At 35.3% G+C, this 19,594-nt stretch overlaps 1 pseudogene; it reads left to right on the forward strand.

The window, feature by feature from the left end:
* Window positions 1–1,824: 1,824 nt before the first annotated feature.
* Window positions 1,825–6,391, forward strand: LOC108465421 (amino acid transporter AVT6E-like; annotated as a pseudogene).
* Window positions 6,392–19,594: the final 13,203 nt, after the last annotated feature.

Raw genomic sequence — 19,594 nt, forward strand, 5'->3', positions numbered from 1 at the left:
TTTAAGAGTTAACTAGTATTTGAAGGTTTATGATGAATTATGGGTTTAGGGATTATGATTTAGGGTTTAAAGGTTAGGGTTGAAGTTTACAATGGGACAAATATTAACTTCTTAAGAGATAATTTCCTTTCCAGATTCATACCTGGGATGCTATTAAGAAAGGGTGATTTTGAATGTGGAATTGGCATTTATTGAACTATGTATAATTTCCAAGCTTATATAACATAGAAATATCTTACAGAGTGGACATTATAACTAGAGTGTTCCAATAGAGAAATTGTTTTATTAAATTAAGTTATGTATCTTTGTATAAATAATAATGCTATTGTGTATTTTTATCTATTTTTGTTTAAATATATTTAGATTAAATAGAATGTCTCAAATAAAATATGTTAAAAATTAAGTTTAGGTTAAGGGTTTAAGGAAATGATACTATTAGCTAGAAATTAATCAAGAACATTTGGATTTTACTAAGATTCATGCTATTTTGTATATACTCATATTATTTAATATAAGAATATAAACATATATATATGTGTTTTAATTTGTACTACACTGACATTGGCCACACGAATTCCCAAAAATATGTTTACGATTATGGTTTAGGGTTAACAGTTTTTAGAGTACTTTATAGTTTGGGCTTTATGGTCAAGAGTTATGGTTGGTTTAGGGGTTACCGAATGGTTTTGGGGTTTAAAGTTTGGGGTTAGGGGTTTTGTGTTTGTGGTCTAAGGTTTAGGGTTTAGAGTATCAAGTTTAGGGTTTTAAATTTAGAGTATAATTTTGGATTTTAATTTAGAAGATAAATGTATATAAGATAAATATATATAAATATATATATATATATGAAAAGTGGTTTAGTGTGCAATTGTGTACTTGAACTGTAATTTGATCTAGATCTTGTAAAATATTTACACGTTATTGATATAATAAATAGCATCATGTTTTTATTTAATTAATTTATATGCATACATAATATGTATTTTAAAATGTGTATTAAATCAAAATTAAAGTTTTAACTATAGTTAGGGTTTATAGTGTAAGTTTATGGTTTGAGATTTAGAGTTTAAGGTATATTATTGAAGACTGAACCAATATTTAGAATTTTTGAGATTCTTGCAATTTGTACTAAACCTAATATAAATATATGAAATATATATTTTGTACTACACCGACATTCATCACAGCAACATTATTTAGATATAATTTAAAAGAAATTCTAAATATATAGTTTTAAATTTTGATCAATTTTTATAAAATATCCAGGTATTAGCGGCGTTTATACATAAAACGCCACTAAAGATCGGAAATAGCGGCGTTTTTTTAGAAAATGCCAGAAAATTTCATTATACATTATAGTAAAACGGCGTCGTTTCCTCTGAATAGTAGTGGCTTTAGCGGCGTTTCTATAATAAATGCCACAACTCGTATTAGAACGGCGTCGTTTTGTAGTGTAGATAAAAGAGGCTTTAGTGGCACTTTGCTGAAAACGCCATAAAAGGTCTCCTTACCGGCGCGTTGCTGAAAACGCGACAAAATTTCCTTATTTGAAACTGCGTTGTTTTTTCTCTCCTGAGGTTTATACCCTTTACCTGAAATCAGTTTCATTTTTTGCTAAGTCATTTTCCCCCATTTCATCTCTTCCTTCACTAAATCCCTAAAACAAAAAACACCTCTTTCTTTTTCCCCAAATCATCCCCTAATTCCCTAAACCTGAAATCCCTAACATTTTCCCCAAGTCCCCTTTTTTTCCCTTAATCTGTTCCCCCATCCCCGAAATCCCTAACTATTTTCCCTTTCCTCCCGTCGACGGTCATATGCTTCATGGGTTTAAAATGGTTGGTTTTTGAGTCCTCTTTAGATTAATGTGTAGTTACTGTATTACTTGCCTCTTTTTTTTTTTTTGGTTTGAAATGGTTTGAAATGGGTTTGATATCGATGATTATACCCTTGTTTTAAGTAAACCCAATACCGGGTCTAGTGTTTCTGGTGCTGTTTTTAACTTAACCACCACAATTATTGATGCTGGAATCATGGCTTTACCTACTACTGTGAAGGTTCTGGGGCTTGTTTTAGGGTTTTTTTTGATAATCCTGATTGGGAATTTGTCTGAAATTAGTGTCGAGATGTTGATTAGGTTTGCGGTTTCTTGTAAAGCTAGATCTTATGGGGAAGTTGTGCAAATTGCAATGGGGAGAACTGCTAGGGTTTTGTCTGAGATTTGCATAATTGTCAACAATGCAGGTGTCCTGATAGTTTATTTGATTATTATAGGTGATGTTATGTCTGGTTCGGTTCGTCATATTGGGGTTCTCAATCAGTGGTTAGGACATGGTTTTTGGGATCATAGGAAGTTATTGGTTTTGGTTGTTATGGTTGTTTTTCTTGCTCCACTTTGCGTGTTAGATAGGATTGATTCATTGAGCATGACTTCGACTGCTTCGGTAGCTCTCGCTGTTGTATTCGTTGTGGTTTGCTTTGCTGTTGCATTCATTAAGCTTATTGAAGGGAAGATAGAGGCCCCAAGGATGATGTGACAGCCTTAAAACGACCCTAGTCGGAATGTGGTTTCGGGACCACAAAACCGAGGCATAAAAATAATTTGATATTTATTTTGATGCCTATAATATGTGTTAACTCATGTGTGACATTTTGATGCTTTAATTTAGAGTTATAAATGTGAATTTCACTAGAAAGGACCTAGTAGAAAACTTTGAAAGTATGATGGGGAAATGTATGATGACTAATTAAAGCATGCATGCAAAACAATGGCCTTGCATGTCAAATACCCCTTCTTACAAGTGATGGCCGGCCATGACAAGGAGTATGGGCTAAACATGTCATGAAACATGTTTTGTTGGTGCATTAGGGGAAACAATAAACAAATAAGCATGGGTAGTAAAGAAAAAAAAAATGTGTGTGTGAGTGAAACCCCCATTGCCGTACATGGAAGAAAGGAAAAGAAAAAATTTTGCTCATCCATTTCATTCTCTCTTGACCGAAAATACTAGAGGGAAGGAGGAATTTTGCTTCATGCTTGGGTTGGAAGAGGATTAGGAAGAGGTTTGGCTATATTTGCATCAAGATTAAGGTATGTTTGATGTTGTGCCATGAGATTCATGCATGTTTTTGGTTGTTAACTTGATGTTCTTATTAGCCCATGGTTCAAATCTTTGTTATATCATAGGGATGGTATTTGGCCAAGGTGGATTTTGTTTTAATGCCATTGCATGTTAAATATGAAGCTTGATGATGATACATGTGATGGTGGATTGAGGACTCTTAGATTTTCTTTGAGCATTTTTGAATGATATACTAAGTTCTTTGTGTAATCATGACCAAAATTATGGTGTTGTGATGTATTCGGCCATGGTGCATCCCCAAGTGTGATTTATGCTCTTTCCATGGAGAGTAAGATTTGTGTTTCGAAATCATGTTCATGTTTAGTTACAATCAACTTGAGATTCGGCTCTAGCATACATATATGTATATATGTTTGAGCATGATGTATTGGTATGACGATATACTATCTTAAGGTATATACTTACTTATGATGATGTTTTGGTTATGAAGGAAATGATAGATGTGTATTGAGTTACAATATGGAAAGGTATTAGTTAGTAAAATGTATGCTGTTTTGTGTGGTAATAAGTGCATAAATGGCCTCAACATGGACATGCATATTCGGCCACATGAAGGGAAATTGGTGAGCATGTATTCGGTTAGAGGCAACCATATTGAAGCCTTATCTTGGCTTAGATTGTTGACTAAATGGGTAATAAGTGAGGATGGTTGCGAATATACAAACATACATATGCATGTGTAATTGAATTATGAATGTTTAGCGAGATGGTTAAACTAGTTGATTTATTGATTAAGCTCAAGGAGTTAAAGAAGGAGAATCAAGCAAGGGAAAGGCGAAGGTCATCGAGTAGCCGACTTGGACTATTTTACCCAACACAAGGTAAGTCATTAAGCATATATTTGATATTGCTTAAATGATTGTAATATCTATGCAATTGTGTTTAATGAGATGAAATATATACAAATGTATGTGTATGAAAAGATGATAATGTTGAACGTAAAAGAGATAGTGAAATGTGTAGGAAGTTTGCTTTGCACTAAGTGTGCGAGAAATAGATGTGTACGGTGATTTAGATTGGCACCGAGTGTGCGAGCTTGTAATGTACGGCACTAAGTGTGCGAGTTTGGACTATATGGCACTATGTGTGTGGGCTTGAATCATATGGCACTAAGTGCGCGTGATTGAGTATTAAGCACTATGTGTGCGAACTCTACACATATCTCCGATTGAACATTTATATGGAGGCGTGACTTTATCGAGATGAGTATGGACAGCGGAAAGAGTAAGTACCTTGAGTTCATGGCTAATAGATGCTATGTTCATGCTCGGGTGGAGTTGGTAAGATTTAAATCTATGTGATGATTTCAATTGCATTCCGTAAATAAGGTATCGTGGAATAGATGAAAGTTCATTTGATTGCATGATTGTTGCGGAAATGAAATGATGTATGGAAATTGCTTCAAATATCCTATTGAACAGTATATGAAATGTAAATGTATGACTTGGTATGAGATTGATCCGAAGATCTAAGGAACTATGGTATAGTTCGGTATGGTGGAACATTTGGCCTTGTTTCATTATTTCATTTTATGATAATTGTATTAATGGATGGTTGTGGAATGCTTATGACTTCTTGAGTTATAAACTCACTCGGTGTTTTCTTGTCACCCATTTTAGGTTCCTTGGGCTCGTCTCCTTTTGGTGTTCAGAATCACAACGAAGTCATCACACCGCGAGCAATCTTTGGTATTGTTTTCTTAGACGACTTAGGAGAACATTTGGCATGTATGAGCTATTTTGTTTTGTTAAATTTTGGGTTGTAAACTTTAAGCCATGTGAAAATGGCCTATGTGGTCGTTTGAGTGGGATGCTAGAATCTATAGCCACGAGTCTTAGAAACCTTAATTTTGATAAGGTGGCCATAATTTGTGTCACGTATGATGGATGAGTAGTAAGGCTAAGGAAGGATTCATGAAATTGGCATAGTTCATGCAGTAACTGTTGCGGACAGCAGCAGTGATATGAGATCGAAAAATCACTAAAAATAGTAGAAGTGGAATTAATAGCTAAAAAATTACGTACTCGAAGCTTGATGGGTCTATTTTCATATGGATGAAACAAAACGACCATATGAGATGTATTTTAAGAGATATTAAAGTTCTTGTGAAACAGGGCCAGAACGGTTTCTGGATCCCCTGTTCCGACTTTGGAAAATCATTGTAAATTAACCAGAGATAATTAAGAGTCATGCCATATATTTGTAGATTCCTCTCTGAGTCTAGTTTCTATAGAAACAAACGGCATCAGTATTGAAGCCCTGTACAGGGAGATATCCAATTCGTAACGCACAAAGGTCAGTGTAGTCGATCCCTGCAACAGGGGAGACTTTAACTAATAAACTGTACTAATTGGCTCGACCAAAATTCTAGAAAAAAATCTGTAGATGAACATATGAGTCTACTTTCAGGGAAAAATTACGAAACTGATTTTCGAGTTGTAAAACTCAAGATATGATTTTTGAAGCGACTAGTACACAGATTGGCAGCTTGTCTGGGAAATTCTCAATAAGTGGTTTGAAGTCTGTTAACACCTCGTGTTCGACTCCGGCGACGGTCTCGGGTTCGGGGTGTTACAGATGAGCCCAGATTTTGGATCGAAAATGGCAATTTTGGATTTACTAGTAGTTATCCCTATTATGACTAATGCATATGTTTGCCATTTCAATGTTCAACCTATATACAATGAGCTCGAAGGGCGATCTCCTCAAAAGATGAATCGGTGGGAGGATCACAATTGCTCTTTGTGTTGTGGTCTATGCCCGAACAGCAATATCGTGGTATTTGCTCTTGGAAAGGACATGAAGGTGATGTTTTGACCAATTTTGATAGGAATCGGGAATTCGTTTTAGCAATCGCTTTGAATTATATTTGCTCTTTATTTGGTTTCGGTTTTCCTGTTATTCACTTTTCCCTACTGTGAAACTGTGGATAACTTGGTGTTTGAGGATTAGCTCCTCTCACGGAGAGTAAAAAAGGTCTTTGGCATTAATAGTAATATTGTTAGTGCTTATATATATTGGATCTACTATGATCCCAAATATATGGATGACTTTCAAATTTTTGGAGCAACAATAGTTGTTTCCTTAGGTTTTACGTTCCTGCTCTAATTGCATTGAGGATAAGTCAGCAAGAAGAGAGCATGAGCTTGAGCAGAGTAGAAAAATTTTTGTCGTGGTTAATGTTAATACTAGCTGTGATAGTTAGCATTGCTGGGATAATCGGGAATATTTATACCAAATTGCAATGATAATATGTATACAATGTAACTTACTGTCTTTTAATGGTATTGAGCTTGGTCCTATTTCTCCTGTTAATGTTATACCAAATTGCTGGCTGTTTTTTTTTTATCATTTCATTTGTTTATTCCCACCTGTTATTAGCAAATATAATTAATATTATACCAATCATTAAATGTTATTTATTTTTAGAACTTATTTGATTGTTTTGTCGACCAGAAACAGACTTCTATTCTTCAAGTGCAATGAGTAGGGAAGTCTCTCGATATTATTACAGATCAATCCCAAGCATCTCTAAATAAACCTTCAAGAAAACATTTCCAATTCAATCAAGGTAAACATCGTCTTCCCTAACATTTATGTTTCTTTCAACATGTTTTTCCTTTTATGTTTTTAATGTTTAATTAACATTTAATTACATTCCTAAATTTTTAATGTTTTTCCTAACATTTAATTAACATTTTAATTACATTCCTAAATTTTAAGCTTATTTCATCCACTCTTTTTTGTGTTTTGTCTCGATTTGGCTTCCTTCGTTAAGTTTCCTGTAGAAGTTTACTTATCTTTTATTTGCAAGAAACATATTTAGGTAATAGAAGATGTATGCCTGTGTGTTTGTGTCTCTATATATGTATGTATTCGGTACTAGATGAAAGCTTTACTCCGGTTTTGAAATATAGACCAAGTTTTGCATACATTGATCAATTTCTAGCTCTTTTCCTTTGAATACATGGTTCTCTTGATACTAAATACTCAGGTACTTTCTGCATATTCTGTGATTCTTATTAGATAAGTTATATATCAACAGTTATGTTAGTTTTCATCAAGGCCTCTGTAAACATAAAGTTGGTATTCTGGTTAGGAGAAGTTAATGATTATGAGTTTTGTGGAGTATGATTCTGCACATGCAAAGTTGGTTTGTTTAAAGCTGTGCATTTTCATGTTTACATAATAATGGTGATTCCATTTTGGTTTTTTAGATGTTCTTTTGGTCTTTTTTCATGTTTCTATCCAACTTATGTGTTTAGTGTGGACTTGATTGATTTAAGAGTTTAATGCTGTCTTGTTGCTCACGTTTTATATAAAAAAATGTTATATTTTGTTTGAAAATGCTTTTCAATTTCTAACTATAAAATGAGATGTCGATTGAAGGTAATAAATGCTATGGTGAAGGAAGAAAATGGCACTGATAATGGTATTTAAAATGGCAAGCTTATATTGGATATAGTAAATTGCAGCAAGACTCAATATATTATGATGTTTTTCATGGTCATTGGCAAATTCCAGTTGATTGGGGTTGAAGCAATTGATTTTAATATTTAATATTTAATATTTTTAAATGTCTTTAAAAGTTATAACTAATTTTTATCAAAATAGTATTAATTATTATTTGAAGTATGAATAAGTATGAATAAGAACACGTGATAATCAGTGTCTTCTTGAGTAGTTCCTGTCATCACATCCTTAAGTTTCCTTTGTCCCATTGATGATAAGTGTGCTTTCTATACAGTGTAGTTTTGCCAGATTTTGTTGAGGTGTATAGCTTCGCCATCGCTTCGCTCCTCCTGCAAGTATTGGTTCAACTGAAGCTGTCATTTAATCTTCGATTTAATATTTGGTACTGATGTAGATAAAGTTTTTATATTTGCTTAAATTGAAGTATATTTGGTGCTACTCTTATAATCTTACATCTATTCTAGGTACTAACGAGCACCCGAAATAATATTTGGTGCAACTAAATACACCACAGCCATTGACATTTGTTCTAGGTACGTACAGGTTTCGTTGCTAAATTTTTTTCCTTATTTCTATGCATTTTCACTTTAAATTACTTAACAAATATTAATTTTTGGACTCCAGCCTTTGTTTGCTAGTGAGACTGGAGCAGATCAGGTACGTTTTATTAAGGTACGTTTTATTTTAAAATTGTAATCAATAATAGTTTTATCATGATGATTTTGGAAAAATTAATATTTTGGGGTTGCGATTTTGTAAAGATTTAATTGCTAGTTCTGTTTGGAGCAGAACTATTTTGTTTTCATTTTAATTTTTTTTATATTTGGTTCAACTTAATTATTTTTTGATTCAACTTAAGTATGAATAAGTATGAATTAATTTTATTACCATATATGTAGCTTGCTTGTCCATTATAATTACAACAATAGCTGACCTTCTCTCCAACCTTATTTTAAATATTTTAAAGATTCAAAGTATATAGGCTGGAAACCTGACGGGTTGCCTTATATCGAGCTGCAAGTTATAATGGATCCTCCCTATCTAACGTCCCCACCCCCGAGACCATCACCGGAGTCGAGCTTGAGGGGTTACCGAACATAATTTATCAATTTAAGAACTTCAAATCATTTGTTTCTACATTCACAGCTTTCTAGCTACTCGCGTCACAGTTACAAGAAAACTAATATCTCGAGTTATGAAACTTGAAATCAAGATCCGTAAATTTTCCCTAAATCTATACTCATATATCTATTTACTAATTTTTTTCTAGGATTTTTGGTTGGGCCAATTAGTACAGTTTATTAGTTAAAGTCTCCCCTGTTTCAGGGTTCGACTGCTCTGACATATATGTATTACGAATCAGATATCTCTCCATAAAAAATTTCAATGACTACAAGGTTTGCTTTTATTAAAACTATACTCAATAAGGAATCTGTACATATAAATAAAAAATTCTAATTATTTTTTTAAAATTTATTATGAATTTTTAAAGTCAGAACAGGGGATCCAGAAATCACTCTGGCCCTGTTTCACAAAAGTTTAAATATCTCATAAAATATAATTTATATGCCTGTTTTGTTCAATCCAAATGAAAATAGACTCATTAAGCTTCAATTTCATAACTACTCATTATTTATTTCCATTTATACTATTTTTAGTGATTTTTCAAATTCATGTCATTGCTGCAGCAATATTCTGTTTTAAGGCAAGTTTCATCTTTCCATGAATTTGTATGAACTAGATAACCTATTAAACTTCCATAATATCAAACATGATCTAAATTAGCCATCACCATGACTTATCAATATCAAACATTTTCTCAACCAAACATGGCCATATCATAAAATTATTTACACAAAATAGGTATATTGCTACACATGCCATACTTAAGTAGTTGTACAAGCCATTTACCAAGATAAAAGTCCTTTGGATAGTGTGATCGAACTTTCGACTGTCCCGATTCCCGAGCGGCTTGTTCAAAACTACAGTGAATGAAAAGGAAGGAGTAAGCATAAATGCTTAGTAAGTTCATATGTAAATAACAAGTAACATAACAATACAAATACACCAAACAACTTTAGCATGGTATCACCAAAACATATATCACATTTCTAAACATCATTCATCATCTTACCACCTTATCGTTGTTGTATCTATTTTCAACCCGAGGGTTAAGAACATACCTGTCCAAAGTGTCCATTTCACAACACTTACCAAAACGTCACTTGCATCTTAAGTGTTCTTCCATTTCACTAGAAATTTCACCCGTTGAACACATCGGAATACAACTCGGATACACGGATAATTTGCACATAAGTGCCTCATATGTAATCAAGAAATTATGTAACCCGCCCCTAAGTGAACTCGGACTCAACTCAACGAGCTCGGGTGTTCGCATCCATAAGTGAACTCGGACTCAACTCAACGAGTTCGGATGCCTAGTTACATCTCACGAACTCGGACTCAACTCAACGAGTTCGGACATTCGCATCCATAGGTGAACTCGGACTCAACTCAACGAGTTCGGATGCTCAACCATCCTAGTGACATGTCACTTGTATCCTAATCTATTCCTAAGGTTCAAACGGCCTTTTTCCCTCGATCTCATATTTGTCGTCTTCCATGGAATATCGGAACCGATACTTGGTAGCAATTCATATTTATCAAGTAGTAAACATAATTTGCATATTACTCAACATTAACCACAAAGCATAATATTTCACTATTAAAAATCAGCGTATCATATAATTAGCATCAATAACTTAAAAATAACAATTATGCTACATTATTTACACATGAACTTACCTTGGTACCAAAATATAAAGATTTTGCAATTTAGTCCACAATCTTTTCTTTTCCTCGATCGCGACTTAAATCTCGTTTCTCTTGATCTATAATGCCAAATTAATCTTATTTAATACATACATTCATCAAAACAGCATTTAATACGAACTTTGGAAAAATTACACTTTTGCCCCTAAACTTTTGCCTAATTACACTTTTGCCCCTAGGCTCGGTAATTAAACTTTATTCCTTATTCTTATGTTTTATAACATGCTGATCACTTTTCCCTTCTATGGCAACATCAGATTCTCTCTCTAACATATGCTTGTGACTATTAGGTATTTTTGCCGATTAAGCCCTTTTACTCGTTTTCACTCAAAACCGAGTAGCACAAGTTGTCTAACATAATTTAAAACCTCATATTCTATCATAAAACATCAAAATACACAAATTTCACCTATGGGTATTTTTCCAAATATAAACACTACGTTGAATTATTGCTAACATAAGCTTAATCGAGCTACCGGGATTCCAAAAACGTAAAGAACATTAAAAACGGGGCTTGGAATCACTTACTATGGAGCTTGGAAGCTTGAAACAAACCCTAGCTATGGAGAACCCTTGAAATTTCGGCCTAATGAAGAAGATGGACAAAAATTGGCTTTTAATTTTGTTTTTAATTCATTTTAATAACTAAATGACCAAAATACCCTTACTACTAAACTTTCCAAAAATTCCTTCCATGTCCTAATTTTGTCCATGAACTTAAAATTGGTCAAATTGCTATTTAAGACCTCCTCATTAATATTCCAAAACAATTTCATACTAAAACTTCTAGAATGCAAGTTTTGCAACTTATTCGATTTAGTCCCTACTTTCAATTTAAGCACTTTAGGCATAGAATTTCATCACGAAATTTTCACACAATCATGCAATCATATCATAATCATCAAAATAATTATAAAATAATTATTTCTATCTCGGATTTGTGGTCACGAAACCACTATTCCGATTAAGCCCTAATTCAGATATTACAACTCTCCCCTTTTAAGGATTTTCGTCCTCGAAAATCTTACCATAAACAGTGTGGATATTGGTTTCTCATAGTTTGTTCAGGTTCCCATGTAGTCTCTTCTACCCCATGCTTTTGCCACAACACTTTCACAAGTGCAACACTTTTATTTCTTAGTTGTTTGACTTCTCGAGCTAAAATCTTAATTGGTTCTTCTTCATAAGTCATATCCGGTCGCAGTTCAATTTCATCGGTGAAATTATATGTGAAGGATCCGAACGATACCGGCAGTAACATAGATACGTGAAACACATCATGAATCTTCTCTAATTCGGTGGTAACGCTAGCCGATATGCTACCGTCCAACTTTTTCAATTATTTCATACGGTCCAATAAAACGCGGACTTAACTTGCCCTTTCGTCCAAATCTAAGGACTTTCTTCCATGGAGACACTTTCAAAAATACCTTATCACCAACTTGAAACTCCATTTCTTTTCGTTTCAAACCGCATAAGATTTCGTCTATCCAAGCGACTTTCAAACAATCTTGAATCACTTTCACCTTTTCTTTGGTTTCTTTTATTAAATCAACTCCATAAATCTGATTTTCCTTGAGTTCAGTCCAATACAATGGCGTCCGACATTTACGACCATATAATGCTTCATAAGGTGCCATCTTCAAACTCGTCTGATAACTATTATTATAAGCAAATTCTACCAATGGTAAGTACCTTTCCCAACTATCTTGAAATTCCAATACGCAACATCTGAGCATGTCTTCAAGAATCTGAATTACTCTCTCTGATTGTCCATCAGTTTGTCGATGAAAGGCAATGCTGAAATTTAACTTTGTACCTAATGCCTCTTGCAACTTTTGCCAAAACCGTGAGGTAAACCTCGGATCTCTTTCCGAAATGATTGACAAAGGTATCCCATGAAGTCTAACAATCTCTCGGATATACAATTCAGCCAACTTATTAAGAGAATAATCTATACGTACCAGAATAAAATGAGCCGATTTAGTCAGTCTGTCAACTATTGCCCAGATGGCATTTTTCTTCCCTGGAGTTAACGGCAACCCTGATATGAAATCCATAGTAATCCTATCCCATTTCCATTCAGGAACCATAATAGGCTGAAGTAATCCCGAAGGTACTTGGTGTTCAGCTTTCACTTGTTGACAAACTAAGCACTTTGATATAAACTCGGAAATATCTCTTTTCATTCCACTCCACCAGTACATTTTCTTTAAGTCATTATACATCTTCGTACTGCCCGGATGAACCGCCAAACAACTATTATGTGCTTCATGCAAAATCTTTTGAATCAACTCATCATTTTTCGATACACAAATCTGATTTTTAAACATCAAACAACCATCAGAACCAATTCTGAAATCTGATCCCGTATCACCTTCACACTGTTTTCTTTTGGCTAGCAAATCTTTATCATTTTTTTTTAGCTTCAGAAATCTCTTGTAAAAACATCGGTCTTGCTCTTAACTCTGCTAGAATCGAACCGTCATCTGAAATTTTCAACGGCGTTCATAACTCTCAAAGCAAACAACAACTTTCGCTTAAAGCATCGGCAACCACATTCGCTTTTCCGGATGATAATCAATAACAAGCTCGTAATCTTTCAATAACTCTAACCATCTTCATTGTCTCAAATTCAAGTCTTTTTGTGACATCAAGTATTTAAGACTTTTGTGATCGGTATATACTTGGCACTTTTCACCATACAAATAATGTCACCAAATCTTCAAAGCAAACACCACTGCAGCCAATTCCAAATCGTGAGTAGGATAATTCCTCTCATGAGGTTTTAACTGCCTCGAAGCATAAGCCACCACTTTTCCTTCTTGCATGAGTACACACCCCAAACCATTTAGAAAAACATCACTATACACCATAAATTCTTTACCTAATTCGGGTTGTATCAACACTGGTGCTTCAGTTAATAACTTTTTTAATTCTTCGAAACTCTGTTGACATTCTTCCGTCCATTCAAATTTAACATCCTTTCGGAGTAGTCTAGTCATAGGAGCAGCAATTATAGAAAATTCATTTATGAACCACCGATAATACCCACTAGCCCCAAGAAACTCCTAACTTCGTTACATTTTCGGTGGTTTCAATCAACAATCGCTGAAATTTTACTAGGATCAACCCGTATACCATCACGAAACAATATGACCCAAAAATCCAACTTCCGGAGCCAAAATTCACTTTTACTAAACTTAGCATACAAATGCTTATCTCTCAAAGTTTGCAAAACTATCCTCAAATGCTCAAGATGCTCTGTCTCATCTTTTGAATAAATTAAAATATCATCTATAAACACCACAACAAATCTGTCCAAGTATGGTGAAATATGCGATTCATTAAATCCATAAACACAATGAGGAGCATTTGTCAACCGAATGGCATAACTAAAATTCATAATGACCGTACCTTGTTCTAAAAGCGGTTTTAGGCACATCGACTCTTTTACTCGCGGTGATAATACCCGGATCTCAAGTCAATCTTTGAAAACCATGTCGCTCCTTTTAGCTGATCAAACAAATCATCAATTCTCGGCAATGGATACTTGTTTTTGATTGTCACCTTGTTTAACTGCCGATAATCAGCACATAATCTCAGAGAACCATCCTTCTTTTTCACAAATAACACGGAAGCACCCCAAGGTGAAAAACTTGGTCTCACAAAGCCTTTATCAGTCAACTCTTGCAACTGCGACTTTAATTCTTTCAACTCTGTTGGTGCCATTCTATATGGAGTAATCGAGATCGGAGTTGTTCCCGGTATCAAATCTATACCAAATTCTACTTCCCTGACTGGAGGCAAACCCGGCAATTCTTCTGGAAATACATCCGCAAATTCACACACAACCGGCACTGATTCAACTTTCTTTTCAACATCTTTTGTATTAATTACATACGCCAAATAAGCTTCATAACCCTTTCTCAAATATCTCTGAGCCGACATCAAAGAAATCATACTAAATATTGCCTCTGATTTGTCTAGTTCAACCCGTAAGATTTCACCACTTTCACATTTTAATTCTATAACCTTTTCTTTGCAATTTACTATAGCATCATGCAATGTCAACCAATCCATACCCAAAATAACATCAAATTCATCAAACGGCAACAACATCAAGTCGGCCGGAAAGTAATGACCCCGAATCATTACAGGGCATTTCTTGCATACTTTATCAACTATCATGCATTTGCCTAACGGGTTCGACACTCTAATCATAAATTCGTGTTCTCAACGGTATATTCATACTAGACACCGTTTCATGCATACATATGAATGAGTAGAACCGGATCAATCAAAGCAATAACATTAGTATCATAAAGAGAAAATGTCTGGTAATCACATCGGGTAAGGAAGCATCTTTACGCGCTTTAATAGCATAGGTTCTAGCGGAGCTCTTCCTTGAATCTAATCTGCTGCATCTCGGCTACATTCTTCTTCGCTTGTTTCACTTCCACTTTTCTCGGATACCTTCCCTCGAGTCCGCACCACTAGATTTTACATTCGAAATTTTTCTTTCTCGGCTCTCTCTGGCGGTCTCTAATAAAATGATCCGAGAACCACATCGAAAACATTCATTTGCTCTGCACGGACCAAAATGATTTCTACCACACACCGGCACTAGGGTTTAACAAATCTCGTATTTCCCACACTAGCCATGATAGTCTAAGATTTAGGACCCACATTTCGCTTCTTAAAATTTCCATATGATTGCCCAAATGAAACTTGGGAACGAGGATTCATATTTCTTGACTTTCCAGTTCTTTGTGAGGGTGCATTACTTATTGGTCTTTTCTTCCAATTTCGTGTTTGATTCTACCTTTTCTTTTCCTTCAAGAATTCTTCACCTTGCAAGCTCGATCGACAAGTACCACCATTTCTTTTAGTTCAAGGATCCCAACAAATACATTAATGTCTTCGTTAAGCCGTCTTCAAATCATCGGCACATCTTGGCTTCAGAGGAACATATTCCACGCATACTTACTTAATCGAACAAACTCTCTTTCATATTCGAGACTGTCATATTACCTTGCTTCACTCAAGAAACTCTTTACATTTCGATCAATAAATCTTTCACTAATATATTTCTTCCAAACTCTTCTTGAAAGAATTCCTGTGTTACCCTCTCTTTCGGTACTAATGAAATCAAAGTCTTCCACCAATTATAGGCTGAATCTCTCAACAAAGATGTAGCACATTTCAAACATTCTTCGTGTACAAGATAATTCATCAAATACCGGATAGAATTTTCAAGCCGAACTCGCTTTCTGCATCATCATCAATATTTACTCTAAATTCTTCAGCCCTTGTTTACAAATTCTATCAACGGGGTTCTGTGAAATTTTATCATATCCACTCCTTGAGGCATTGGAGGCATAGGTTGAGGAATTGGGGAGGTGGGGAGGTCGTACATTTGGGTTCGTCTGAACGAACTCAAGGTGTACCATGCACTCATCATTTGGAGAAAGGCTTCCCGATCCCTTTCTCCTCCTCCCTGACCAACAGTAGGAGGTGGGTTTTCAGTCGGCGCTACCCCTTCAGCTGGAGCTGGCGCATTACTCTCTACTTCATCTGCCACAGCTGGATCGGGATCCATTTACTATATAAAAATTCATTTAAAAAGGTTAGAAGTCGTCACACTATCACAATTCATATATATGGCATGTATAGCAAAATCTGTACATACAACACGTAGTCCGAGAACCGACTAAACCTGCTCTGATACCACCAAATGTAATGCCCCCACCCCCGAGACCATCACCGGAGTCGAGCTTGAGGGGTTACCGAACATAATTTATCAATTTAAGAACTTCAAATCATTTGTTTCTACATTCACAGCTTTCTAGCTACTCGCGTCACAGTTACAAGAAAAATAATATCTTGAGTTATGAAACTTGAAATCAAGATCCGTAAATTTTCCCTAAATCTAGACTCATATATCTATTTACTAATTTTTTTCTAGAATTTTTGGTTGGGCCAATTAGTACAGTTTATTAGTTAAATTCTCCCCTGTTTCAGGGTTCGACTGCTCTGACATATATGTATTACGAATTAGATATCTCTCCATAAAAAATTTCAATGACTACAAGGTTTGCTTTTATTAAAACTATACTCAATAAGGAATCTGTACATATAAATAAAAACTTCTAATTATTTTTTTAAAATTTATTATGAATTTTTAAAGTCAGAACAGGGGATCCAGAAATCACTCTGGCCCTGTTTCACAAAAGTTTAAATATCTCATAAAATATAATTTATATGCCTGTTTTGTTCAATCCACATGAAAATAGACTCATTAAGCTTCAATTTCATAACTTACTCATTATTTAGTTCCATTTATACTATTTTTAGTGATTTTTCAAATTCATGTCATTGCTGCAGCAATATTCTGTTTTAAGGCAAGTTTCATCTTTCCATGAATTTGTATGAACTAGATAACCTATTAAACATCCATAATATCAAGCATGATCTAAATTAGCCATCACCATGACTTATCAATATCAAACATTTTCTCAACCAAACATGGCCATATCATAAAATTATTTACACAAAATAGGTATATTGCTATACATGCCATACTTAAGTAGTTGTACAAGCCATTTACCAAGATAAAAGTCCTTTGGATAGTGTGATTGAACTTTCGACCTGTCCCGATTCCTGAGCCGGCTTGTTCAAAACTACAGTGAATGAAAAGGAAGGAGTAAGCATAAATGCTTAGTAAGTTCATATGTAAATAACAAGTAACATAACAATACAAATACACCAAACAACTTTAGCATGGTATCATCAAAACATATATCACATTTCTAAACATCATTCATCATCTTACCACCTTATCTTTGTTGTATCTATTTTCAACCCGAGGGTTAAGAACATACCTGTCCAAAGTGTCCATTTCACAACACTTACCAAAACGTCACTTGCATCTTAAGTGTTCTTCCATTTCACTAGAAATTTCACCCGTTGAACACATCGGAATACAACTCGGATACACGGATAATTTGCACATAAGTGTCTCATATGTAATCAAGAAATTATGTAACCTGCCCCTAAGTGAACTCAGACTCAACTCAACGAGCTCGAGTGTTCGCATCCATAAGTGAACTCGGACTCAACTCAACGAGTTCAGAAGTAACACCCCAAACCCGGCCCAGACGTTATGGCCAAATCTGATGTGCCACATTGGAGTTAAAAATCTGTGTTTCGTTTTAGTGTTTTAAAAGCCATATATTTTGCTGAGTTAACAAAGTGTATGGAAGCTAGGCACCAGGTAGGTATCCGAGGCAGAGGAGGTGAGCCATGAAGGCTGCTTAAGTACCAAGCTCTTTGATTGGATCCAATACTAGACATGCCCACAACCATAGCCACACTTTGTTATATCGAGTTTAAATTTGTTTAAGTGAACGAATTTGATAAATCGATTAATCGTGGTGTTGAACTCTTATAGAAACAAGTATCATTTTGAAAACACGTCCTAAGTCTAACCCATTTGAATAATTATCAACCAGGTTTAAAGTTATTAAAGTTAAAATAATCCCGAAAAGAAATAAAAGAAAAGTTAAAATGGCCTTATTACAACCCCAAAAATAAATAATAATTAAAGGAAATTAAATGAAAACCAACACTTATTTAAAAGCCCAAAGACAATCACCGTGGCCACTCTGAATCCCCTTCGGCCCAAGTCCCCACATCAAGGCTCACCTGCAAGGTTAAGGAAAGGGGGTGAGTTTGGAAACTCAGTGTGCAACAAGCCCTTTTCAGAGCCCAAAACAATAACTGCCTGTTGGGTCTAAGCCCAAATCCAATCTCAAACATATACTGGGTCATAGCCCTTTTCATATTTCATATTTCATAACACTGGGCTGAAGCCTTTTCAAATTTCATATTACTGGGCCGAAGCCTTTACGGTAAATGGTATGGCCCATAGGCCCATTTCAATATCACATGTAATGTCAAATGAAAGAATGCAACCCATTTGGGGAGACTACTCAACCCACCATCCGCTACTCTCCACCGTACCAACCAACACACCATGTGGGATTAACTCGACCCACCCCGCCATAACTCTCCACCGGCAAGATATAGCTTTATCATATAACCGAGGCCTAGCCTCTTTTAATAATCAGGGCATAAGCCTTTAATAATCGGGGCATAAGCCCTTTAATAAGCGGGCATAAGCCCTTTTGATAAGCGGGGCATAAGCCCTTTAATAATCGGGGCATAAGCCCTTTTGCACTTCCTCCATCCATATAAATTCCCAACCCAACGCATTTATGAACATCTCATGTGCATATCATACATATCATGTGCATATCATACATGTCATGTGCATATCATACATATCCTGTTTATCAAAATCCCATGCATTAAGTTCATATATAAACCCTAGGGGTATAATGGTCATTTTCATATTATAAGGGTAATCTTGTAATTTTACCAAAAATTAGGGTTTCCATGTTCATTAACATTTATAAACAATTCATGGGTGCAAACAGTGATTCTGGCCCGTTTTTAGCGAAATCGAGTTATTGGGCCAAAAACCCCTAATGGGCCCTACTTAGCCAATTTCGTCATCTAGGCCCATTTAGCCTATATTCCATAATGGTTTTATCGGTCTCGATCATAATTTAACTAGTTTTCATATTCTACCAATTTTACCCAAATGGGCCCGAAAGCCTGTTGGGCCCTATTGCAGCCCCTCGAGGCCCAACTTACCGTGAATGCCAAAAATCATGTTCATACCGTTTCCAATGTTCCTGATCATCATCTCAATGAATCTAACTAACTAATGAGCATTCGCTTGCTCACGAGTCCTCGAAATGCCAGAATTTCGGCATTTTGGCTTTTCGGCATTTATCGCTTTAAGCTATGAAAGGGTTCGTTTACACACCTGAATTGTGATATTCCTCGACGAGATCTCCTACACGATTTCTCCTACCATCAGTTGTTAAATAGATCAGCTCGCAATGATTGAACCAAATCAAGAACTATCCAATATTAACACTTACACATTCGGCCACCCTCCATAATGACCTTAGGCACCTTACTTTTGTCGCGATTGATGACTAGGCCTAGCTACTCCGGTGATCCAAGCTACTCCAAGTCGACACTACACCTTGCTGCTCCTTCAATAAATAAAC

The sequence above is a fragment of the Gossypium arboreum genome, chromosome 2, assembly GCF_025698485.1.
Source record: "Gossypium arboreum isolate Shixiya-1 chromosome 2, ASM2569848v2, whole genome shotgun sequence".
Taxonomy (NCBI): Eukaryota; Viridiplantae; Streptophyta; class Magnoliopsida; order Malvales; family Malvaceae; genus Gossypium; species Gossypium arboreum.